A 26,268-nucleotide genomic window follows, 5' to 3' on the forward strand; every position below is an offset into this window, starting at 1 on the left:
GAAAATGCTGTTGCGTTTGCCATCACCTGGCGAAATTACTAAACGAAAGGGCTTTATTGAAGTGTTGAGTATGGTAGCACAGGTAGCCAGAGCTGTCTGGATACACCACAAAAAGGTTGTTCTTAAACCTTCAGCCTTTGATCAGCCTGATACCAGCCACTTAGAGACAAGACAGTCCAGAGAGACCACCACAGAAGGCTTCGCTTCATGTCTGCCACATCTGGCTCAAGAGAGGAAGCAGTTAAGACTCTCAGTATTGCTCACTAAGATACTTTTGCATAATAAAAAGCTAATTAAGATTAGTAACCTTAATTCAAACCTATAATATACAAACTGAACAAGTGAAAAGAATGAAAACAAACATTTTTAAATAAAACAAGTTAACAGAGATTGTGTTAAAAATGTTCCTTACTTTCATATTAGTCTGTCAATCAGAAGGTTGGCACTGCACTGATGTAACCCTTGTGCTATCTTAGGCACTTTAACATTGGGAGTTGGGTCATCTAGACCCACTAGACAGTCCTCTGAACCCTTTTTTCTTCAATGATTTGTGATCTTCACTGGTGTCCATGGATTACATTAAATCTTTCCACCTTTATCCACCTTTGTCATGGTAGGAAGAACCCGTCAATGTAAGGGTGGGGTCATCTAAGATAGCACAAGGGTTACAGTAAATTTATCGTGCAGTCTCTTTACACCAATGATGTTTTTGCTTTAAAAAATGTAGAAATCCCAAGTCATCAGACGCTTGCTACATAATAACTGGGTTTTTGGAAGAAGTTTGTCCTGGGTCCCCTTTTGAGGTTCAGGCTTATCCTGTTCCACAGACATGGCAGTCAGAAAATTACGTTTGATGCGCCGTCCAATACCAGAGAAATTCCAGAAAGTGTAAAAATACCTTATTATCTTAATCGCCAAAACAATTGTTTTTATTATACACAGAAAATTATAGCTACTTTGGTAGAAACAGGCTACATGTTTAAAGCAACTGTTGTCTCTTCGGTCTACTAAAATGTTTCTTCATTTGTGGCTGTTGACTGGATAAGAAGATTATCCCAGAGTTCAAGGGTTTAAAGAGCAGGATGAGGTTAAGTTTAATCAATCTGAGCCAAGAGTTTGGTTTCACTGGCAGCTATGCGTTAGCTTTCACAGCTCAGTCAAGCTTAGCTATAGTGAAACAATTGACGGTGGAAGTGATCCCCACTGGGTCAGGGGTCACTGCTGAACAAACAAAAGATAAAGCAGGTTTACACCCATTATTAAAGTAATCAAAATGAGTGAAAAACTCTAAGAATGAAAAAAAGTGTTTATCATACAGAAAAGACTTGTAAAGGATGTCAAATAAAAAGACAATTTAGATGGTAAAAGAGTGCATATGACAAATTTGCAGTTTAGGAAGCAGATATTGGGAAAGATTGGCTGACAAGCTATAAACAGTGATGCACGAGAAATGAAAGAGTAAACTGATCGACAGTCAAAAGCCCATGTTAGAGACATCTCCAACAGCACCACTGTGAAAGATGTCTATTAGCATAATAGTGTGTTTTGTCAGAAAAATGACAGCTATTCCAGGTATTTACATGGCAGCCGTTGTGAGTGTGCATGCTTGTGTGGGTGCTTCTTTTCTAAGTGTTTTGTTGATGGGGGGGGGGGGGGGGTACATGTGTGTATGGGTTCAGGGCACTTTTCTCCATCACCTTACTGGACAGGTGGCCTCCCCTAGCCCTGTGATTAGCATGTCAACATTTTAACGTGTCAATAGGTCCAGTGCCACAAGCATGTGCACTCATATAAATGTAAATTTAGAACCTCCCCTGTCCTTCCACCTTCACACACCTGCACCATGACAAAACTGACAGCTCAGGATTGATGTGGCTGCTGTCAGTCCTCTGAGACAGTTCAGAAACGTGCCAGGATTGCTTTAGACTCTGGCAAACAACCATAAAACGCCCAGAAAGAGCTGGGGGAGAAATGACAGGAACAATTTCAAATCAACAAAACTTTGTACTGAAGTGATCTAAGACATTTTGGAACCTACATTTTCTCTTTCATATTGTAATGATGTATGTCACTAAATGATTACTCAGAAGAAAATGACAAACCTCATTGGGATCCTGAAGGGACGATGCTGTCGGTCCAGAAAATGATTTAGGACAGAGTGAGACAAGTGGGAAACATGCAACACAAATAGAACTGTGTCGATTTTTTTTTGTTCCCCCTTTTTTCCTCTTTTGCTTGTTCCCTCAGCAGAGGGAAAATGTTTCTGATTTGAAATGACTGTAAAGTTTTTAAACGTGTTTTCCATCCATTCAGTTTTAATAACTGCATATTTCTGTTCTGGCTCACAGGTTTATTATAGAGCCTACCTCATTGGGTGAAGGCGGGGTATACTCTGGACATCTCGCCAGTCCATCATAAACTCATGCAGATAGAGACAACCAGACACACTTTTATACCAATGGAACACATTAGAATTACCAATCAACCTCTTAAGAATTTTCTTTTTTTTTTGACTGTAGGAGGAAGCTGGAGTACCTGAAAAAAAAAACCCATGCATGCACAAGGAGAACAAACTCCACGTAGAAATACCCAGCCGGGACTGAAACAAGGGCCTTCTCACTGTCAGGCAACAGTGCAAACCAATATGCCACCATACTCTTCATAGACTTGTTATAAATATGATTTTGTTTGTTACTGTAGAGAGAAATTAATGCCTTTATAGTTAGGCAGAAATGACAACAAAAGGTTTCTTCTGCTCCTAATAGTCATGACTTCATTTCCACAAAGGAACATGATGAAGCATTTTATGATTTTCTATAGATTTGTTAACAAGAGCTTTATTTCTATTATTGCAGTTTTTGTTGCCCTCTTTTGTACAGTGATGTCGTGAATTGATGATTTATTGCCGTAAAAACAAGTAGCATAATTGACACTTTAAAATTTTTCATTAGCATTTTCCATTTTTAAATAGCGGCCTAAAGTGTTTTCCTGCATAGTGAAAAGCTTCTTTTTCCCTTTTAAGTAAATTTTCCTTTTTTTAATCATAGTGCTGTGACATTATATTTAGGAAAAAAAATTGAGCTAACATTTAAGAATGTAGAAACAAAACCCAAAATTCTATGTATGTCTGCGTATGTGTGTGCACGTGTATGTTACTCGTGTCTCTTGCATGCACGTGTGTGTGTGTGTGTTTCTGAGTGTGTCACTCCAATTAAAAAACATGGGCAGGGAAGTAGAAAGTGCAGCTTTTCCCTCAGAGACCACAGTCAATGCAAACATGGAATGACACACTGATGTAGGCAATAGGTTCACTTCACTAATGCACAAACCACACACAAATACATGAAAATACACAAATGTACACACAAACAAAACAGTGAAAAACGACTTAAAACACAGAATCTTTTCAACAAAATTGCAAAAAGCCAATCAAGTCTTTTTTTGTTGATCTTTGAATCAGCTTTATTGAATTGATATTCATCAAAATAAGTAGTTGATTTCAGACTGAGATTTATTAACTAGGAAAATGTGCTGCTGAAAATAGAAATGATGAACAAATGACCTTATCTCCTTATGCTGCGACACTAAAATGTTTTTAAGAGTTAAACATTGAACCAAGTTGAATTCTTTTTGCTTCTCAGCTCCGAGTCAATATTGTTGGGAACAGATGGGATCAGCAAGCTGCATCAGCAGTTAGTGGTCTGTGCCCATGTGCATGTGACAGAGCTAGTTTCAATTCATGCTTGTCCCACACTTTTGAGATTCAAGTGGACTACATCTTCTGTTCAAACAGAAAGGGAGGAAAGAAAAGCAGCAAAACACAAAATGGAATTAAAGAGCTGCTCATAGGCCCTGATTCATTTATTGTTAACTCCTTCCAGTTCATTACCCTTAATCCCTGTTAGGACTGTGAGTAGAAGACCTGAATGGGTCCAGTGTGGCAGAGGAAATGGAGGGGGGCTATTGTGTGAGTATCAGGGATTAATTCTAGTCCCTGTGGCGTGTTTGTGTGTTGTGTGTAAAAGAAATGGAGGAAAGCGCAAGAGTCAGCTGGACACGGGTGTGAACCCTCCTCTCCTGCTGGGTGCCAGAGCTTTACATTGGGTGGGTGTCCCAAGCTTTCATCCTTATGTGTTTTTCTGTATTTATTTTCAGCCCCCACCCTCTGGCAGGCATAAGGCCACCTTTACTTCATGTGAATCAGTCAGGCAACGTGTCTCGCCTGGCCAGACACACACTCACAGGCAACACACAGGAGGGTCATTAATGGTCATGTTAATATAGATGTACATGCCAATAAGTCCTCTTCATCAGTAGACAAGAAGAAGAGATTGATTTTTTTTAAACATGCGCCTGCCTTCTTTAAATCCCAAGAGATTTTTTTCTTCAGAGCTATGCTCACTCCTCCAATTTTTGGATGAGTTTAGCTCTAGTCAATTCAATTCAATTTTATTTGTATGGCCCAAATTCACAACAACAGTCGTCTCAATGGGCTTCGTACCGGTAAACATACAATCAAAAAGGATCATAAATGCATAGAAATCAATAGGATAATACTAAACTTTAACTAAACAGACTAACCTAAACTGGCATCCCTGCCCTTAGACCCCCCTTTGCGGTAAGGAAAAACTCAGAAAAAAACGGATTCCGGAAAAAACAAAGAAACCTTGGCAAGACCTCCACATCCAGCATGTCCACCTCCAAGAGCGTCTGAGACCAGCCACTCGGACAGCTGCTGAAACAACCGGTTTGCATAACCACAGAATTTCTGCACAAACTGTCAGAAACCGTCTCAGGGAAGCTCATCTGCATGCTCTTCATCCTCATTGAGGTCTCGACCTCACTCCAGTTCGTCGTCGTAACCGACTTGAGTGGGCAAATGCTCACATGCAATGGCGTCTGGCACGTTGGAGAGGTGTTCTCTTCACGGATGAATCCCAGTTCACACTGTTCAGGGCAGATGGCAGACAGCGTGTGTGGCGTCGTGTGGGTGAGCGGTTTTCTGATGTCAATGTTGTGGATCGAGTAGCCCATGGTGGTGGTGGGATCATGGTATGGGCAGGCATATGTTATGGGCGAATAACACAGGTGCATTTCATTGATGGCATTTTGAATGCACAGAGATACCGTGACGAGATCCTGGGGCCCATTGTTGTGCCGTACATCCAACAACATCACCTCATGTTGCAGCATGATAATGCATGGCCCCATGTTGCAAGGATCTGTACACAATTATTGGAAGCTGAAAACATCCCAGTTCTTGCATGGCCAGCATACTCACCGCACATGTCACCCATTGAGCATGTTTGGGATGCTCTGGATCGGCGTATACGACAGCGTGTTCCAATTCCTGACGATATCCAGGAACTTCGCACAGTCATTGAAGAAGAGTGGACCAACATTCCACAGGCCACAATAGACAACCTGATCACCCTCTATGCGAAGGAGATGTGTCGTACTTCATGAGGCAAATGGTGGTCACACCAGATACTGACTGGTTGTCTGAGTCCCCTGACCCCCTCAATAAAACAAAAATGAAGATTTCAGAGTGGCCTTTTCTTGAGGCCAGTCTAAGGCACACCTGTGCAATAATCATGCTGTCTAATCAGCATCTTGATATGGCACACCTGCGAGGTGGGATGGATTGTCTTAGCAAAGGAGAAGTGCTCACTATCACAGATTTAGACAGATTTATGAACAATATTTCAGAGAACTGGTTATTTTGTGTATGTGGAAAATGTTTCACATCTTTGAGTTCATACCATAAAAAATGGGAGCAATAACAAAAGCGTTGCATTTATATCTTTGGTCAGTGTAAATGATAAGTAAATGAGAGTAGAAGTAGATGAGAAAAGAGGGCAGAACCCCAGAGCTCCATAGTTTCCCCAGCTTCAACTTCTAGCAGCCTACTAACATTTATTGTTATTGTTAAGTTTAATTTAAACAAATTAACAGTTAGGTAAATATTCTCTAAATACTAACTAGTCTGACAATAAGCCTGTCCAAAGAGGAATGTTTTCAGTCTAACTTTGAATGTAGAAACTGAGTCGGCCTCTCTTACATGATCTGGGAGTTTATTCCATAAAACAGGAGCTTGGTGGCTAAACGCTCTACCTCCAACCGTACTTTTACTAATTCTAGGAACCACAAGCATTCCTGCATTTTGCGAGCGAAGTGTTCTCATTGGATAGTAAGGCACTACGAGGTCTTTAATATAGGACGAGGCCACACCATGTAAGTCCTTATAGTTTAGCAGGAGGATTTTGAACTTGATTCTAGAATCAACTGGGAGCCAGTGAAGTGAAGCTAACACAGGAGTGATGTGATCTCTTCTGCTGGTTCAGCTAACAATCTAGCTGCTGCGTTCTGAACAAGCTGGAGACTTCTTAAGGAACTCTTAGGACACGCTGCTAACAAGGAGTTACAGTAATCCAGCCTCGACGTAACAAATGCATGGATGAGTTTTTCAGCATCACTCTTAGAAAGTATATTTCTGATCTTAGCAATATTCCGCAGGTGAAAAAAGGCAGTTCTGCACGCCTGAGATATGTGAGCCTTAAATGATAAATCCTGGTCAAGTAAAACCCCAAGGTTTCTAACTGTGGAATTGGGGGCTATACTTATGCCATTCAGGGAGACTATCTGAGCAGACAGAGCATCTCTGAGGTTTTTAGGACCAAGTATAATGATCTCAGTTTTTTCTGGGTTCAGGGGAAGGTAATTAATTGTCATCCAGGTCTTGTTGTCTCTGATGCAGGCATTCAGTTTTTCTATTCAACCCACAAAAAATGGCATCACATCAAAACTATTATTAACCAAAGAACCTGTCGTGATTAACTTGCTTTACTCGTCTGATCTTTGCTCTTTGCACCTGGCTCTAATTACTTAACTCCCTTCACCTGTGTGTTCCTTTACTCAAGTGTGTCCTGTTCACTAATCTAGTGTTGATTCTAAGTGCTGTGGGCCTTGATGCCACTGTGGTTCCTTGGCTCCTTTCCTTGATTTCTGACATGTTTTTCTGTCCTGACTTGAAATATTTCGCTTGCTTCAATGACCTCTGCATGGCGGATCTTAGATTTTGTTTTTTAAATTAAATTAAATCAGATTACATTTTTGCACTGGTTGCACTGCTGCGCCCAACTTTTTTCTTAGACCCACTAACTTGAAAGTCTCGACCACATTAAATTTAACTTAGCTCTTTCACATGGTTACTTTCCTGTTTAATTGTTGTCAATATCAACATTAAATGATTAATTTACAATCTGGTAAACAAAGGGCTTTATTTGAAACACAATTCTGCAATAATGATACACTGCATAAAAAGTTTGTGTTTAAAGTCCATCATTGAGCAGAAATTTAAACTTGGGGAAAAAAAATTGTGTAAACGTTTTGTGATTTTATTTGTCTTTTCTTTTTCAGTTTCTGTTTGTCCACGTGTTTAGTTTACACTTGATTATCTTGCAAGAAATAGAAGGAATGTGGAAAACTTCACCTGCACTGCTTAGTACCCGGAGTCACACTAGTGGAAGTTTTGGCTAAAGATGTCCTGGATCCATTTGAGGTCAGTGATTGGATCGTTCAAAATGAACCAAAATCAACTATGAAATGGATCAGCATCCACAAATTAGGATATGAACCGGATTGTTGTTAAATCGAATTGTTACACCACTAATATGTGCAGAAGTTCAATAGTAGTTAACACCTGAGCAGTAACTGTATAAGCGGTGCTCACTCAATATATTTTTTTACTTATTTATACATTTTTCCTCAAGACTAGCATCATAATCTAGTTTCATGTGAACAGAGGCACAAAGGGAAAAAATGGCAATACAAGTGACTGATTGCATCAGAGCTTCAGCTATATTTGCAAAAAACATTTCAATGGAAGGCTGAAAGCTTCCTGTTGTAAAGCAAGAGCGTTCTCAGTTGAAAGAATCAGGAAACGTTTTCACAATGTATTTGACACCAGGTTTATTTGTATTAAAAGTTATCTGATATGTTTTGCTGCCAATTCTATTGTACTTCCATGACTAACAGTTTTTTTTAAACGGGGCCGAGAAAATTTGCAATTATGTGTGTGCTGCTTTTAAAATTAAAAAACGACCATGTATAAATAATTGATCAGTTATTGTCCAAATAACTGTTCATTGGTCGAGTTTTATCAAATGTGACCTTTAAGAATAATAAAGCTTGTTTTACATTTTTAACACTTTGGACATGATAGGGTCACTTTAGTGTTATATTACATTTCAGCAAAGATGCGATAAAACTATTACTAAAACAAAGCACATCTTCATGCAAAATGTTATATGCTAACTTATGTGGGAAAAGTACAACACTAGCTTAAAATAAATAACACAACAAAATAAAAATTATATTTAAAAATTTTGAATGACATAGTTAAATACTAACATGACACTGTTGTAGACATAAATATAACTTTAAGAATTCTAACTTTAGTAAAAGCATAATCAATTTGAGGGGCACTGAGCTCTAAATATTGCTAAATGTGATGAGACAGTTGAACAAAATGGAACACAAGTTCTGTAATCAAAATTCTAAATTTCCTTGGACACCTATAGAAACTGCCCTGAGGCAAACAAAAGTAGTGTATAACTAAGGCCGTATTATTATAAATGTCTTTGAATCGCATTGAATCAAGTTGGATGATGTGACTATAGCCTCCAGATTACTGTCTATTACTTAGATGTTTTAGTGCCTTGTGCCTGTAATAGGAGTCCTCGTTTCCCAGTGTTGAAGGAGCATACCAGAAATCCCCAAGTTTCTAAATTGGAATTTCATCCCTCAGGTCCTTCTGCTCATATAAGAAAAGTTAGAATGCATTTGATCTGTCCTAATTTCAATTAATTAGTGACAATGGTTGCTCGGGGAGTCCCACAAGACAGAAAAAAATGGGTTAAAGAGAAGTTAACATCAGAAAAGTGATGGGAGAAGTGGCATCAATAAACTGTTAGAGGCTCATTAGCAGGCTAAATAGCTCTCCCAAAGTCACTACACTTTAACGTGAGACCAGTTTCCTAATTACTAACCATGGTCTCCATGCCATGGCTACCTCTGCCTCCTCCCTAAGTCGTTCTCTTTTCTCAGCCACAGTGGAATCCCACCGTTGACAACTGCTCTACACTATGAGAATAGAGAATCATAGTAAAAAGCAACTTCATTGTTCTCATGAACGTATAGGTATATGGGTGTGTAAAAACCCCAAAACAATGGCAGTACTTAAATCCCACAATCCATACCTATTGTTTGTCATGAGAACAGGCATGATGTGGTAGAAGTCAGTCTCATACATGTGTTAAAAAAATTCTAATGATATTTAAAAGATTTTGCATGTGGTTAATTTGTACAAAAAGTTAGAAAAATAAAGATAAAATTGAAAATCAATGTTGTTATTTTAGCTCAATGGGAAAAAAAACAAAAAACTTACTGTGTTCAAGATCCCTCTGGAAGTTAAGTTTTATATTTCTTTTTTTATTGCTTTTTTACCCAAATACTTTTATTAAGCACAGTTACATAACTAACATTTGCCACTACTGACAGGGGAGCGAGTGGAAAACAGTGGATTACCATAAACTAGGTAGGTTATTAACTCCAGCAATGCCAAAACAGCATGTAGATGAACAACACATACATTTTTATTATCTGTTTTGAAACAGAAAAGGTAAAATAGTTGTTGCAGTAGTAAGAAACTAGTTATCAGACAAGCACAGCATCACCATAATGTTGTTTTAACAGGAGAGATTTGGTAGTAACTGCAGCAGAGAGAGCATCATGAAGATGATTTAAAAAACCTCTGAAACATCTGTTGAAGCGGTGTTTTTCAACCAATTGTGAGCAAAGGTTCACTTTTTTCTTACCTAAAAAAAACCCAAAAAAAAACAAACACAAATGGCATATCAGTAACGGAAAATCAAGGAGAAAAAAAAGAAAAACTATGTAGTCTGCATTAAAGATCTACTAGGTTTCTTTTGTGCATTTTTGTAATAGTTTTGGCACAAAAGCTTGAAGTTAAAGCCTTTTTTCTTGGGGGGGATACAGGTTCAACAGTCTTTAATAACAATTTTGAACTAAAGCAGTTGTTTTTCCCACCTTATTGAAATGTAACTTCCTATAATCTCAAAAAAACCCAAACAAAATATATTTGTGTATTTTTTTCTCAGTGGATGTTGTGTACACAGGGTTTGTTTTACTTTAAAGATTTAAGGAAAGGAATGCAGTTGTATTGGGGTGATAAACACACTTCATTTTGTATTTTCCACATAATGGACCCACTGTGTAGATCAGTGTTTTTCAACCAGATTGTCAGGTTTTCCATGGTAAATTGTTCATTTTCAAGTATTTAAAAAAAATGTAAATATGCCACATTATAGTTGCAGGATTGTTTCCATCTGGAGTCCTTCAGCAGGTTAAGAAATGAAACAAAGTTTAAGAGACAGACAGTACACATACAATTATAAAACAGATAAAAGACAGTATACAAAATAATAGAAATAAAATACAGAATACAATTTGAACAGATATGTCATTTTAGGAATAAAGAAATTAGACAGAGTGTGGTTTGTGTGGGCATCCTATGGGCACTTATGTATCAGGTGATCATTCTTAGACCTACGAAATGAAAAGGAATAATTCCACATGGCACACCTCACCATCTCTCACAGCATGCTAGTGGCAGCGGCACACTTAGTAAAAAACACTGCTATAGGACAAAAAAACTAAGTTGCCATTAGAGCAACGACAAAACATAATGCAGATGGAGAAAAAAAAGTTAATTATAAAGCTAGGATCTGTTAACTTATTAATTAAACCACCAAATGTGCATTCTTTTTTCCAATTTTTTTCAGAACTAAAACCTAACATTTGTACATTTACTTAGTCTCAAAAAATCAGTGGGAGGAGCTGTTTTTATTAAATACATTTCGTGTCATAAAAACAGAAAAAAAGGTCTAGCCATGTGTGTTATTTTATTATCAGCTTGTAAAAAGGATAAACGGCATTAAAAATAAGATTGAATCAAATAATAACAATGGGGGGGGGGGGGGATCACGATTCCATTTTAAAAAAAATGATGACTCCTTCAGCCAGGGCTACTTAGCTGTTCATCAGTGGAGATAGACAGAAAGGTGGTGTGTGTTTGTAGAGTGGCAGTGGTTTCATGACGTCTTCTCTCATGCTGTCTGAATGGAGTCATAATTGGCAGGACTGTGTGAATAGGCAGCTGGCCAGGGAGCACCTGCACAATGAAGCCCACAGTGAGATAGTACTGAGAATGCTTTACTATTTCCACATTCAGACAAAAAAAAGGTAGAAAAAAGGGTTTCTGAAGCAAGGACATGAGAGTGGGGGCAGAAAGACGTGTCAGTCATGTAAACAAGAAAGTGAAGTGGAGTGGAAATCGACAAAACAGACAGGGATAGGAAAGGAGAGAGCAAGCAGATGAGAGAGAGAAAGTAATCACCAAAAATGATCTTTTTGTGATGGAGACAGAGCTCTAAGGATTGGTAAGCTATATTGAGAATGAACCCAAACCTGTCATTAAAGTGCTTGTCTGGACCACTGATGTGGGTGGATGGGTCAGGGTGAGTGGTTGTTAGGTGAAGTTGTGACAGCAAGAAGACCAAAAGTGGTCATTCCAACCTGTATTGAATTCTTGATAAGGCGGCTGGATGGCTCAGTCGGCTACATGTTGGACTGGCACACGGGAAATAGGGTTCAGTTCACAGGGTGTGCAATAAGGTTCATCCAGTGTGAGTCCTTGGACAAGACCCTTCACCCTACTGCCCCAGTATGGGGCTCAAGTCTGGGTCCCCCTGTATGGGTCCCCAGCCTGGATAAAACAGGATTGTGTCAGGGATTGTGTCAGGAAGGACATCCGGTGTAAAACTCTCTGTGCGAATCAGTGAAAGCTGTGGTGACCCCTGAACAGACATCCTAAAAGGTTGAAGGGTTAAATAAAAAATAAAAGGGTGACCTTTGTACTAATTTATTTGGGTATTTAAAAAACAAACATGGGTGTTTTCGGTTCAGATGTTTTCCTGATTTTCATTCTCATTTTTTTAAGGACTCCAAACAGCCTGGGCACTGACCTCCTCTGCTCATTAAAACTATAGGATGAGCTGCAATCAAAAGTTGAAAAGCCCCAATGTGTCCGTAACATAGACATGATCCGTTTTATTTATGTGCTTTGTCATGATATCGCCAGTCTTTTCTTCCTACTTTATCCACAAACATTACAGAGCAAAACGTTGGGGAAGTATTGAATATTGACCAGTATTCTCTTGTTTTTATTTGTGAGCCAATCCTGATGACAAGTGACATGTCTGGATGTTCCCTGCTTTTGTCCTGATTCAGCTGCAAGCGACCTGAGAAAACGTATTACCCAGTCCAAACTCAACTCAACCCAGTGCTGGATCTAATTATGGTTTGGACATCTTACACATGTTTTTTAAATTCATTTTAGCAAGTTCATAGTCAGGCATTTGCATTATATGTAATAATTACATAAAGTGTTTAAAAAGCAGCTCAATGCTTCTGTATCCCCACCTGAATACAGTTTAGTTTGCATAAAATGTCCTTTCACGTACGTTTAAACGTACTGTTTATACCAATCTGTGATGTTAAAAGAAGCCCAAATCCACAAAGGATTTCTGTTTATTCAGTTCAGCATTTTGAAAAACTTTTTTGGCCACTAGATGTTGCTGTGGTTAAGTGTTGTAAGTGTTCTACAAGGTCAAATCTTTTTTGGAAAAATTGCTGCCAAATGATTTGATCTCCTGATCAATCGAGTTATGCCATCACTACAGTGACCCAATTCCGATTTTTTCCTCTCATGTGGCACAGATCGGATATGACCGGTGAACGTGTAAGCAGGACAAAAGCGCATGGATTCCGATTTTCTCAGATCGGATTCAGGCCTCTTTCGTATGTGGAAATAAATAAGATACGAATCGGATACGTGCATTTGCGTGTGCCATGTAAGCAGACAAATCGGATATTCCCAGTAAATACGAGTCGTACGTCAGTGACGTCAACTCAGGACACCACCAACTGAGATCACATGACTTATTAAGGTGCTTTTGTGCGCTGATTTTGCTGTTCGAGGACAGCTGGAGCCCCTTCAGTGTGTTACCTTTCAGCCTCAGGCTTCAGACCGTAGTCGGAAACCGCTGTTATTTCCGGTCCGGTCCCGATCGGGACGCAAACGGTAACTAATCAAGCTGGACACCGTTGCTCTGGAACAGGCTAGAAGCCGTTTATTTCTTTGCTTGGATCAAACTGTTAGTACAGCACAACGTCTGCAAACACTTCTCGTTCAAAACTCAGAGAGTACATAAGCCGGCCGATCAGTCCTCCTTTTTCCTCTCCCGCGCATCCCCTCTCGTGCACCTGCCTTATCCTGGAGCGCCCAAGGCAACGCCTCTTTCCGTCGCTGCATTGCCTCCATGACAACCGCAGTCACACAAAAGAAACACAACAAAAAGGGGAGGGGGGGGGGGGGGGGGGGGGCAAGCATTGCTTGTATTTTTTTCGAAATGCTAAACGTTTGCCGTTTGGACCAACACGCATATTCTAAATGTGCTTTTATTACTGTTATGATTATTATTAAGGGCCTGCTCGCTCATATTTTTTTAAATCCGTGCGGTCAGTGCTCAGGTCTGCGGAAGGCGGAAATGCTGCTACATAGTCCTCAGACCGTCTACGTTTGATAGTTTCAGCATTGTATAGTGTAAATGCAAAACTCGAATACGGGTCACTTTTAACCCTTTTGCTATCCATGGCACTTTAACATTGGGAGTTGGGTCATCTACACCCACTACACAGTGCGCTGAACCTTTTTTATTCAATGATTTGTGATCTTCACTGGTGTCCATGGACTACATGAAATCTTTCCACCTTTGTCATGGTAGGGACAACACCTCAAAGTAAGGGTGGGGTCATCTAAGATAGCACAAGGATTACAAAATGACGTAAGCGGGTCATAAAAAAAAATCGAATTTAGTCAGAAAATCGGATTTGGGCATCAAGAAATGTAAATGCAGCCAGAGAGGGCATAGAGCATGCCAGACAACCTGCAGATCTCTAAGGTGCCTCTACTAACTCTGAAAGGAACACTTTAGTATTGCGAACCTTGCGACCACTTGGTGTATAAAATCTGGATCTTGCACCATTCAGCATGCCAAACAGCCCAGAGACTTCAGAAACATCTCGATTTAAATGAACTATTTATCAACTTACCACAGGATGTCTGGTCCTGATCAAGCGGTAACTCTAGCAGGCGGGGGGAGAAGCCAAACAGGAAGTAACAAAACGTTGCAGTACCACAACTGACCAGAGAGGCTGGTGCTTAGAGTGAGCACTTTTCCATTGACTCCCATAAACCCCTTTAATGCCTTAAACCGTTTACTTATCTGGTAGTAGTAAACGGTTTTTCTAAGTTTGTCCTTTTTTTTAAAACACAGCATCTATTTTTGCTTAATGAGTAGGCGCAGTGATATGATTGACAGATGATGATCACTATGGATTCTGGGAACAGAACTCCCTTGTTTAACGCGTTTTATCAGTTTTAGCTTTAGCTTCAACGTTGTATTTTGGTTTGTGTTCTGCTGTAAACACGCTCTCCAGGAGTCCTTTGTATAGAAGTTTTTTTGAGTCAAAATTTAAACTAAAATGCAATTCTCAATTAACAATTAAATTTGAAATGTGATCATGCAATTTAAAAATGCATTTTTCTATTCACAATTCAAAATGCAATTCAGGCTTGGATATGAAAATACATGTTGCAATTTCGAATTCATTATTCAAATTTACAATTCAATGACAATTTAAAAAAACAAAATTTTAAATAAAGACAAAATTAATTCTATTTTTTTTGGCATAATTCAAAGAACATTGCATTTTGCAAATTACAATTCAATGTTAAAAAAATGACATTTCAATACATGGTTTGCTTTAAATGCATTTTAAAGTCACTTTAAAGACATTGCATTGTAAAATGCCATGCTGTTTTTCTGTGAAAATTTAAAGGAAATTGCAAAACAACCCTCCCTGGTGTAATGCATTTTTATTTGCATAGCATCACACTTTTCTGTGTCAAAATTCAAATTGAAATGGAAACTGTCAGACTCCCATCATCTAATACCTTCATAAATTCACTAAATCACGCCTCCAACTTCCTATTTGAGATCTGTCTATAGAACAGAGTGTAAATCCAATCGCAGAGGATGGAAGAGCTTTCCTTCTCTCAGCTCCAAACACATCTGTTGTAGAAACCAAACCCTTTTCCTATCTCCTACGCGTCACATCATGACAATTTTTTGTGAATGGTGAATGTCGTATTCACTATCTGGTGAGCAGTCGTGGTGCAGTGAAGATATGAATCATAAATTCTATTTCAATTCATTCCTATTTGATTAAAAATGTTAGTCACAAAACCTTCTCACATGACTAATTACAACATTAGTTATAATAAGTTATAACTAATTACATTTTCATGTAAACATGAATTATAATTCAGCAAAAATACAAATAGCTCTGAAAATCCTAAAGCTACAGTCACCAAACTTCCCACACGACTAATTATTAACTATTTTTACTAGCTAATAGTTGCACTCTTTTGACTTGATTGTTGAAGCTACTTCACAGAATGCTCTGTTTCACTGTTAAATAATAAAAGAAGGTAAAAAAATAGGGACCCACCTACATCTGTTTATAGCATTTGTTTTCCTTTTTTAAAATGTTTTACAAAAGTATTGCATTGGGACTCCGGTTCAGCTGATCTTTAAAATCAAATGACTTGTAATTGAATCAGGGCCAAGAAATTCTCATCGAGACCAACCTAACAACCACCCGCCTGTGACAGGACATTGAGCCTGAAAGAGGGGACTTAAACACATTTCAGATTTCAGGAGGAAAGATGTCCCAAAGGTATTGCGAAATTTAAGTCAAGTAAAGCAAACAGTCTCAGGGGCGTTCATTCCATTGATACTTTGAAGGGTAGTGTAGAGATACTGCTGCTGGAAACGCCGATACAACTGTAAGTTAGTCTGCTTGGATACTTGAGGTAGTCCACTGCATAACTCTTTCAACAGACTGGCGTTCCTGCTTCATTCACTAGTGTAGAGTCACTCACTATTGTCCTGTCAAACAAAAGGATCCCTTTCATCTGGTCATGGTATTTTCTAAAACAAAACAAAAAAAGAAGGCAGAGACCATTTGTGCTAGAGACATTGTGTAGCTGAGAAAGTCAGCTAAAGACGTCCTACATTATAATCTTTTGGGTTCAAGGGGTTCAATATGTAGTTCATCCCCTGTGAACCTGCATGACGTTTCCAACACCACAAGATTTCTCTCCAAGATTTAATAAACATGGAAAAAAATGTGTGACATTAAGTGTGTACTGATAGCAGAAAAAATATTAACCTTTGACCTAACCACTCCTGAAGACATGCAAAATCCCTTTTGGTATCCAAAAAAATTCCATAAAAATGTCATTATCTCTTTAAAACTAAACTTTAAAACTGAATTAAGATACCATTATGCACTCTAAAGAGCAAATTTTTGTCTTGAAAATTACAAGAACGTACTAAATTAAACCAAAAGAAAACATTTTTGCAGCACTCAACACATGACTGGATTTGGCTCTTGATGGTTTCGGTCTTTAAGTCTTCAAGTTTCAAGAGACAGTTGTAGATGGATTAAAGACTGTAGCTCACCATTTCTAGTTTGACTTTTCTAACAAGATGTGTTTCTTTTACACCTGACTCAATCCACACTTTTTCTCTGACTCAGATGTGAACTTAACCGTCCTCAAACAAGTGGTTTGTGACCATCAGGTGGGTGAAATGTGCTGCGGAATCTGGTCCACAACAAAACATTGTAGGGCTAACTTTGTGGATAATAGCAATCAAATGGACTTTTGAATAATATGTCAACTTTTAACTTTTCATTAATTCATACATGACTTCACATGTTTTAAGAATTTGAAACGGGCCAAAAGAGTGGATCCACATTTTCTGTTACTGAGCCCTGAAGTGTGTGCCCTTTGTTGGAAAAGAATGCATTTTGGGCGAAAGAGGTTGGAAAAATGACACTCCATTTCATAGAATGGTCAAAGCCATTATGGAAACTCCAGGAGGTGGAGAGATTGAATTGACACATTAAAGGTTGTACTCATACCGTTTGTGGCCATTGAAGACACGCATCCCAGCTTACACGCATAACGACTGAAATGTACTCTAAAACTTGATGAGAAGAAAGAAAAGCAACGCAGACAGTGGAATTGTTTTATCTTTCACCAAAGCAAACACTTTCAAATCATGTTCTAAATAACATTTTACTTTGAAAACATATTAACTCTCTCATATGAATCTTTACTCTTCAGTGGGTAAAACAGGAAATATCTGGTATAAAAAAAGACATTTTTTTTTAAAATGATCAAACAAAAGCAACATCTCTATTTACAATGATACTTTCTTCTGATGGTTGTAAATAGATGATGAATGCCAGCAAGTGTTGACATCTGTTTCCTGATAGAAAATCTCACCTTATATATCACAGCAGTGCAATAAACCTAATGGAAACAATTGAACATCTGTAAGCTTCATCTGTGCTGTTGATACTAATAGAGACAGCCGGAGAACTACTTTTAACAATTCAAAATATATATTTTTTGTAAATATGTATACATCTGTCAAAAGTTTTTTTTTTTTGCTTTATAGTATTGTTGCATCTTTGTGTGTGTAAAACGTGTGGGAAATAGGTGTGCAGACAGTAAACCATGCCAGCTGCTTCTGTTTATCTCTTGCCATCTGGATAACTGAACAATTACTTTCACAACCAAACAAAAGGACTGAGCATTTATCAGAATGGGCCACTTCCCAAATTTCAGTGCATTTTATCTGCCTGTTTTCTTTGCATTGGAGACCTATCAGCTGTTATGATTATGAAGGGGGTATTGTCAATGTTTTTCAATCTTTTATTGTCCAGTTTTGGTGAGACTGTGTTAATTGTAGCCTCTTTTTGTGTGCAGCCATGTCCTCTGGAAATTGTAGCCTCAGTTTTCCTGTTCTTAGCTGACAGGGGTGGCACCTGGTGTGGTCTACTGCTGCTGTGGTCCGTCTGCCTCAAGGTTGGACGTGTTGTGCGTTCAGAGAAGTTCTCTTTCTCTCTTTCTCTCCAATCACCTTTCTTCCTCAAACTGATGCTGGATCTGAACTGTGGCAGAACGACATGACTATGTCTACGTGCCTGAATGTATTGAGTTGCTGCCATGCAATTGGATGATTACAAATTTGCATTAATGACCAGGTGGACAGGTGTGCCTAATATAGTAACCAGTAAATGTATAAATCTTTTTAAAAAAACAAAAGGAAATATAGCTAAAAAAAAAAGCAAAAGACATCATAAATACTTGTAAGTTTTCAAGAATCACAGGAAACTTAAATTTTTGTTTAAGTAAGAATGTGGAGGCTATTTTGCTGTCCCTAAATAGAGTTCAGTCCTAACTGCTGTTCACGTTAACAGGCGCCAGCTGACAAAATGTTTGTTTGTTTATTTATTTTATTGTGCCCTACACAACAAATGAGCAAACGGATGAGAGTTGAACGCCTCTTGTGTTGGACAGATTTTACTATTAAAACAGTAATACGTCTTCTGATAGCCAATGAGTGTGTTTGTGTAAACCCCCTTATGTATTTTTATTCTTAAATTATTCTTTATTTATTTTTTAATTATATATCTTCTTTTATTATAGAGGGAAGAGAGGGGGGTTGTGTGAAAAGGTGGGTGGGGGGCTGAAATAGAATAAAAAAAGAGAGGGGCTGTGAGTGCATAGCTGCTAATTTGAGTAAGGTTATGATTTTGAACGTCACAACATGTATGCTAGATCAGCTAAAAAAAAGTTACATCCAAGAACGAAATTATGACACTAAGGTAATTTTTTGTAACTGACCATGGGTCATACTGCAAATATCTGATGCCTCCATCAATACACTGTGGGTTAGAAGCGAGGGAAATAGCAGGCGAGAGCAGTGTGACAGTGTGCACTTACAAGTAGGGTTGGAGATGCAAGGACACTGCCGAAGTGTACCACGTGTTCATTAGGGGGACCAGATCCTACCCAGCTTGATCGGCCAGACCAGGAGAGAGGGGAAAGGAGACCCCCCCCGGACCCAGAGCATCCCCGGCGAAAAGACCCACGCAACCCAAGCGAGGGAGATCGCCCACGCCCCCAGCCAGCTGTAGAGGACTCCGGCACCACGGTGCACAGGTATCCCCGAGGTCAGGGCCCCAAGGCGACAAAGGAGGCATGCTCAGCCATACTAGATGGCAGCCATTGGGGCCACTGGACACAGAGACGTGGGCCAATGCGGAAGCGGGGACCCAGAAGCCGCCAAACACCCAGCCGGAATCTCGTCACCTCAGGCCAGAGCAGAACATCTATTCCGTGAAGCTCTCTGCATACTGCATACAAAAACAATTGTGAATAAAATCTGTGACCTCTTTGCTTCAGCATCTGCTCACCCTCTCCGTCAGTTTACGTGGCCTACCAAATATGGGATATCTCCCATAAAGAAAAAAAAACATTTTTGTCAAGTAATAGACAAATTCAATTCAATTTCAATTCAATTTTATTTACATAGCCCAAATTCACAACAGCAGTCGTCTCAGTGGGCTTCGTAAGTCTTGTAAGGTAAACATACAATCAAAAAGGATCATCAATGCATAGAAATCAATAAGAGAATAGTAACCTTTAACTAAACAGACTAACCTAAACTGGCATCCCTGCCCTTAGACCCTCCTTCGCGGTAAGGAAAAACTCCTGAAAGAGACGGAATCCGTAAAAACCGAAGAAACAACTACAATATTACAACTACAACTACATATTAACTGTTTCTGCTCATGGGTTGTAAAGCATCTTTGTGTGCCATTTAAAGCGCTAAACAAATAAAATGTATTATTGTTATTATATTTAAAGTCCAGCAAATGATCTTCATCCAGATAAAGTTGGGGGATGGCTGGTGGCGCGAGACGAGCCGGAGACAGGATCCACAGCCTGGTGTAGGGCCAGTAGTAGTAAAGGCGAGCCAGAGACGAGGTACACGGTCAGGTACAGGAACACGGATGAGCCATCTGGAATCTGGAAGCACTCCCATTCCCCAGGAGGGAAGTACATGAATCGCACTGCACCAAACGGTGGGAACTAAATGATGAATAATGATCAAGAATAGAGAAGAGAGGGAGAGTAGAAGTATATGAGAATAGAGGACAGAACCCCAGTCCACCAGGGTCACCCAAGCTAAAAAATTCTAGCAGCCGAGTAAAAACTTTATTGTTATTGTTGAGTTTAATTTAAACAAATTAACAGTAAGGTAAATATTCTCTAAATACTAACTAGTCTGACAATAAGCCTGTCCAAAGAGGAATGTTTTCAGTCTAACTTTGAATGTAGAAACTGTGTCGGCCTCTCTTACAAGATCTGGGAGTTTATTGCATAAAACAGGGGCTTGGTGGCTAAACGCTCTACCTCCAACTGTGCTTTTACAATTTCTAGGAACCACAAGCAGTCCTGCATTTTGTGAGCGAAGTGTTCTGTTTGGATGGTAAGGTACTATGAGATCTTTAATATAGGACGGGGCCATTCCATGTAAGGCCTTATAGTTTAGCAGGAGGATTTTGAACTTGATTCTAGAATCAACTGGGAGCCAGTGAAGTGAAACTAACACAGGAGTGATGTGATCTCTTCTGCTAGTTCCTGCTAACAATCTAGCTGCTGCGTTCTGAACAAACTGCAAACTTCTCAAAGAACTCTTTGGACACGCTCCTAACAAAGAGTTACAATAATCCAGCCTAGACGTAACAAACGTATGGATGAGTTTTTCAGCATCACTTTTAGTGAGTATTTCTCTGATCTTAGCTATAAGTGTAGGTGAAAATAGGCAGTTCTACACACCTGAGATATGTGAGTCTAAAATGATAAATCCTGGTCAAATAAAACCCCAAGGTTTCTAACTGTAGAATTGGGGGCTATACTTACACCATCCAGGGAGTCTATCTGGTCAGGCAGAGCATCTCTGAGGTTTTTAGGACCTATTATAATGACCACAGTTTTTTCTGGGTTCAAGAGGAGGTAATTAATTGTCATCCAGGTCTTGATGTCTCTGATGAAGGCATTCAGTTTCTCTATATGGTCACTCTGGTAAGGTTTAATAGATAAAAACAACTGTGTATCATCGGCATAACAATGAAAATCAATGCTGTGTTTCCTCATTATTTTTCCTAGGGGTAGCATATAAAGCGTTAACAGGATGGGCCCTAAAACTGAGCCCTGTGGGACTCCGAAGCTATTTGTGAATTCACCAAATTAAGCTCTGATTCGTTATCCTCAATTTACTTCTTTGTCGACTCTGAGTAAAACAACAAATTCACACAAACTCACACTTGAACCACATGTTAAAATGCTTAAAATGGAAGAATTGTTTTTTTTTTCTTTTTGAAGGTGCAAACAATAAAACTAAATGCAGTACTGAGTACAAAGAAATCATGACTGAAGCAGTCATGTACAATTTAATCTTGTCTGTTTAATTTATCCGTTTAATGCATTTGTTTATGCTATGCTTTATTATTCTTCTTTGTGTCCTCCCTCCCCTCCCTCACACACTCTTCTCCCTTTTATATTTTTTTTCAGATGGCTTCCCTTGCCCCTTCTCTCTACATTATGTAGATAACCTGGGGATGCCATGTATTTTGAGCAGGTCAAATGGAGGTCACAATCACCCACGATGACAGAATGTCAATCTCATTTTGTTATAATAGTGTGTATAAGTGTGTGTGTGTGTGTGTGCGTGCATGTGTGTGTGTGTGTGTGTGTGTGTGAGATGGGTGGGAGTTCTCTAAAATAACCTAGTTGTACAAGTGCATATGCTTATGGTTGGTGACAGTGACTGGTCTGTAAAGGATAATGATTCTATGGGAATGTGTGGGGTTAAAGAAACGGTCTGATAGTAAAACTTTGTAGAGAAAGTGACAAGGTTTTGTCATAGAAAAACACTGATCCATGTATTTCTTTAAATGAAATCTTGTATCTCACAAAGACTGTGAAAAAAAATGTCACCTAAAAATAGGTTAAAATGACTCAGCCTGACCTCCAATGACAACAGCAAAGACAGAGCTCAAAGTTCTCCGTTACTTCCTCTGTTTTTCTTACCCAAGTTTGATGAGGTTTTCCCCAATTACTGGTATTTGCTCTCTTGTGACACACTGGATCACATTATCCATCTTTGTTTGTAAAAAAAAAAAAACAAACAACCTTTTTCCTCTTCTTCTTTGACAACAGTCAGACACTTTCTATCAGCACCATGCAGTTTAACAGCAGTTGAGACAGTCATTGTTAACTGGGCCATGACCTATCAAGTATATAGTTCTGCTTGTGATTTGCACAATTGAGTACACGTTGGATGCAATTCCTAACAAAACTCTCTGCATCTATTAGAACTTTTGCCCATAAAAGCGCTGAACTGAAGCTCTCTCCAGTTGAGAGAAACTACAACAGGTAACAGCGAGATGCTAGCAGTCAAATTGGCTCTGGAGGGGTGGTGTCCTTTGTTGGAAGTGGCTAAACAAGCGTTTCTGCTGTGGACTGACCTTAAAAACCTGCAATGCTCGATGGGCTTTTTTCTTTGACAGGTGTAACTTCACCATCTCCTACCGTTGGGGGAGCAAGATTAAGGCTTCGGTTCCTAATGCGGCCACTTATTTGTCTTTTTCCGACCTCGTCCTTGCCTAAATCAATTTCTGCGCAGTGAAATGTGATGAAACATTCAACAAATCCTCCTAGCTATAGCTCACCATGAGTTAACATGCAACACGTACGAATTGTGATACATACAAGGGAATTACCTAGTACAGTTTAGCTCAGAGATGAAGGTAAATGTTTGAAGATCACACATAGAGCCAAAATAGGTTGCTGACGAGAATGTGTTTAAAATTTACATACAATACATATATACAAGATAAAGATTTTTCGAATCCTGGTTGTGTTTTTTTCTTGTTTTTGTCTTTAGTTTTTAAAGACAGAAGATAAGCTAAGCCCAACAAATGAGTCTGTATAAATTCCTATTTACTTTGAAAAAGGCAACTCCGGAAGATTTTACTTGTGTGTATGGGGTTGGAATAATCCTTACGCAATGGTGGTGTGAAAATAGAATCCAATGTGAGATCAGGGCTCCTTTTAGCTCACCATCTATAGAGTTTTTTTCTCTTTTCTTCCAGTAGTTGAAGCCCTGTCAAGCGACGTGGCCTTTACAAACAGGACCAATAATACATTTATAATCTCTCTTTGGTCAAAAGAAAGCAATACATTCACATAACCTCCTAAAAATCATAGGCGTATGTTTCCGTACAGAAACAACAAACAAAGGCATATTCATTGAGAAAATCACAAGAGGCAATTTCTCAATTTCTTAGTTGTACAAAATTGTCTAGTTTGAAATTCATGAACATGATCAATGGTTTATTTTTCTTTTTTCTTTTCTTTTTTGTAATAATTTGTTTTCATTTTTTTTCTTTCTTTTCTTGCGTAGTCAAAATTTTCAAAATCTGAGACACAATTTAGCAAAGTAGTTTACAACCATTGCAACCAGGTTCAGACTTAACAAAACTGCCATTGCAACCAGCATAAGGTTAAACTACTTCATCTAAATGAAATATATTTATTTAATCAATCATTTTTTCAAAGCTCAATAAAACCAGGTTAATGTGCAAAACAAAGTTGGACTCTACATATTGTAATTATATATATATATATATATATATATATATTTTTTTTTTTAGGAGGCTTAGTGGACAAGGGTCACTTTCGACCATACGTACAAGGAAATTGGGATCCGACAAGGTTTTAGGACGGTAAATTACTGTGTGTCCAGTTTCTGATTTTAGTTTTTAAATGTATTTCTCTGATCGCTGATTGCATGTCAACTTTTACTCTCTGTGATCATAACATTTTTTTCCCCGATCTTCACTTTCTTGCTTTATTTAATTATCATTTTATTGCCTTTTTGCTCTTATATGAATGTCTTTCTTGTATTTCAATTCTGCATTTTGACCTGATTTATCCATTTCCTGCTAATGTTTAGTCCTGTGGCAGATTCTGGCCTTCCTATTGAGTCTATTTGTTTCTGTCATGCTTTCTTGCCTCCACTTCATCTAGCTTGGACCAGGTATATTCTCTCACTGTTTTTGTTCGCAAGTCTTTATCTGTCTTAAAGTAGACCTGCTTTTGGACAAAAGAAGCTGTGTGTGAGAATGTGCTGCCCCTGATGGCAGTAATGCCTATTCTTTGTTGTAATTTACTGAAATGAAAAGAACATACAAAAGACTGGCGAGCTAAACCATAAGCCATTGTCACAACCGTCCTTACAGGTAGACATGGGCTGTCTTTGGGTGAAAAATAGTAAAAATCTGTACAGACTGCACGTAGTTGGGTCGCTGGAAATTTCAAGATCAAGGCAACCCGGTAAGCCTCCAAAGTGAAAATGTTCATGCACAGTTTTTCTACCGGCATGTTGTGGCGTCAGGCTGTAGTGAACACTTAAGCAACATGTAAGGGTAAGTAAGAATGAATTAGGTGAGACGCAGGGGTATCGAATATATTTTTCCTCTTTTCAACTTCCCTTAACCGGCGCACTGTGCAGGAAATTTGTTAGTGTCGTTCAAGTGAAAGGTACTTGTCACGGTGCCTGTCAGTCACCTCCCCCCTCCCAGTGCTCCTGCTCTACTGATTGGAACCAGCTGACCTGCATCTCCTCATCATCCTGCTTGCATTCTTAAGGGTTCTACTCACCAGTATCCAGCGCCAGTTTGTTATACTCACTCCGGTGCCTATGTCTGGCCTTTTAGTATTTAATACCAAGCTAAGTTACTTTACTCACCCCGCTTTCTAAGGCAAGGCAAGGCAAGGCAAGGCAAGGCAAGGCAAGGCAAGGCAAGGCAAGGCAAGGCAAGGCAAGGCAAGGCACGTTTGTTTGTATAGCACAATTTGTACACAAAGTAATTCAATGTGCTTCACAAAACAGAAAAATGCATTAAAATCACAATACATCATGGAAATAATCAACGTAAAATTTACTTTAAAAGAAAAGAAAAAATTTGAAAATTGATTTAAAAAAGAAAGGAACGAAAGGAAAGGTCCTCTTACCATTGGTCACGCTGGTTCCCTCATCCAGAGCTTCACTCCTCGCTCCAAGCTGGTCCCGCCGTCCTCGGCGCCCACGCCTCACCTCAAGTTGGCTCCGCCGTCCTCGGCATCCGCGCCTTGCCTCAAGTTGGCTCCGCCGTCCTCAGCGTCCGCGCCTTGCCTCAAGTTGGCTCCGCCGTCCTCGGCGTCCACGCCTCGCTCCTCTGGATCCACGGTCGGCTGCGCTTCCGCGCCGCACCTCTCAGGCTACGTTCCACCAGCCCTCGCCGCCCCCGGCTCCTGGGACGTCACATCTTCACCCGAAGATTATTCTGATCACGTTCTTCAAAAGACTCTGTTCAACCCCTGGAGAAATAAACCACTTTCAAGCTAATCCTTGTCGAGAGTTTACTTCCGGGTTTCAGCAACTGGGTCTGTCACGTCTACGACGTCATGACAGTACTAGCTGTTAGCAAGAAATTAAAAAATCAGTGTAGTTTATATGGGCATTCAACGGGCATCTTACAGACACTTACATTTTACCTCCACACCCCGTGCACAAAGCATTCGGTCGCTGTCGGTAAGGAACCACAGCGCACCAACCTGACGACTGGAGTGCAGCACAATGGACTCGTACAACAGCATCCTTTATATGCAAAAGAAATTGCAAGACACACCTGAGATCCTCTTAAGATGCAGCCCCTCCTCTCAACAACCCTCAACAGGCCTGATAACCCCAAAAGACAGCAGCACCCATACGGGGGTCAACCCCTATGAGTATGTTACACCCCTGAGTAGACGGGAGAAAGAATCCCAGAGGTCACAAAACAACGAGTAAATATAGTTGTAAAATACAGCTAAACTGCTGACACATGCTGCATCAAGCCTGGGCACAAGATGGCAGAGTGCACAATCAATTGAGGCAAAATTATTACAAGATTCCATCACAAGGAAAACTGCTAAGCTGTTCTAAATTCCACTCCAAACTGACTCAAAGCAAATCATCATATGTTTCAACAATGTTCTCTGGACAAGGTCTGCATCAGGTGCTGGGGGACCAGAGCACCCTGATAGAA

The sequence above is a fragment of the Oryzias latipes genome, chromosome 13 (assembly GCF_053564925.1).
Source record: "Oryzias latipes strain Hd-rR chromosome 13, Olatipes_Hd-rR_3.1".
NCBI classification, from domain to species: domain Eukaryota; kingdom Metazoa; phylum Chordata; class Actinopteri; order Beloniformes; family Adrianichthyidae; genus Oryzias; species Oryzias latipes.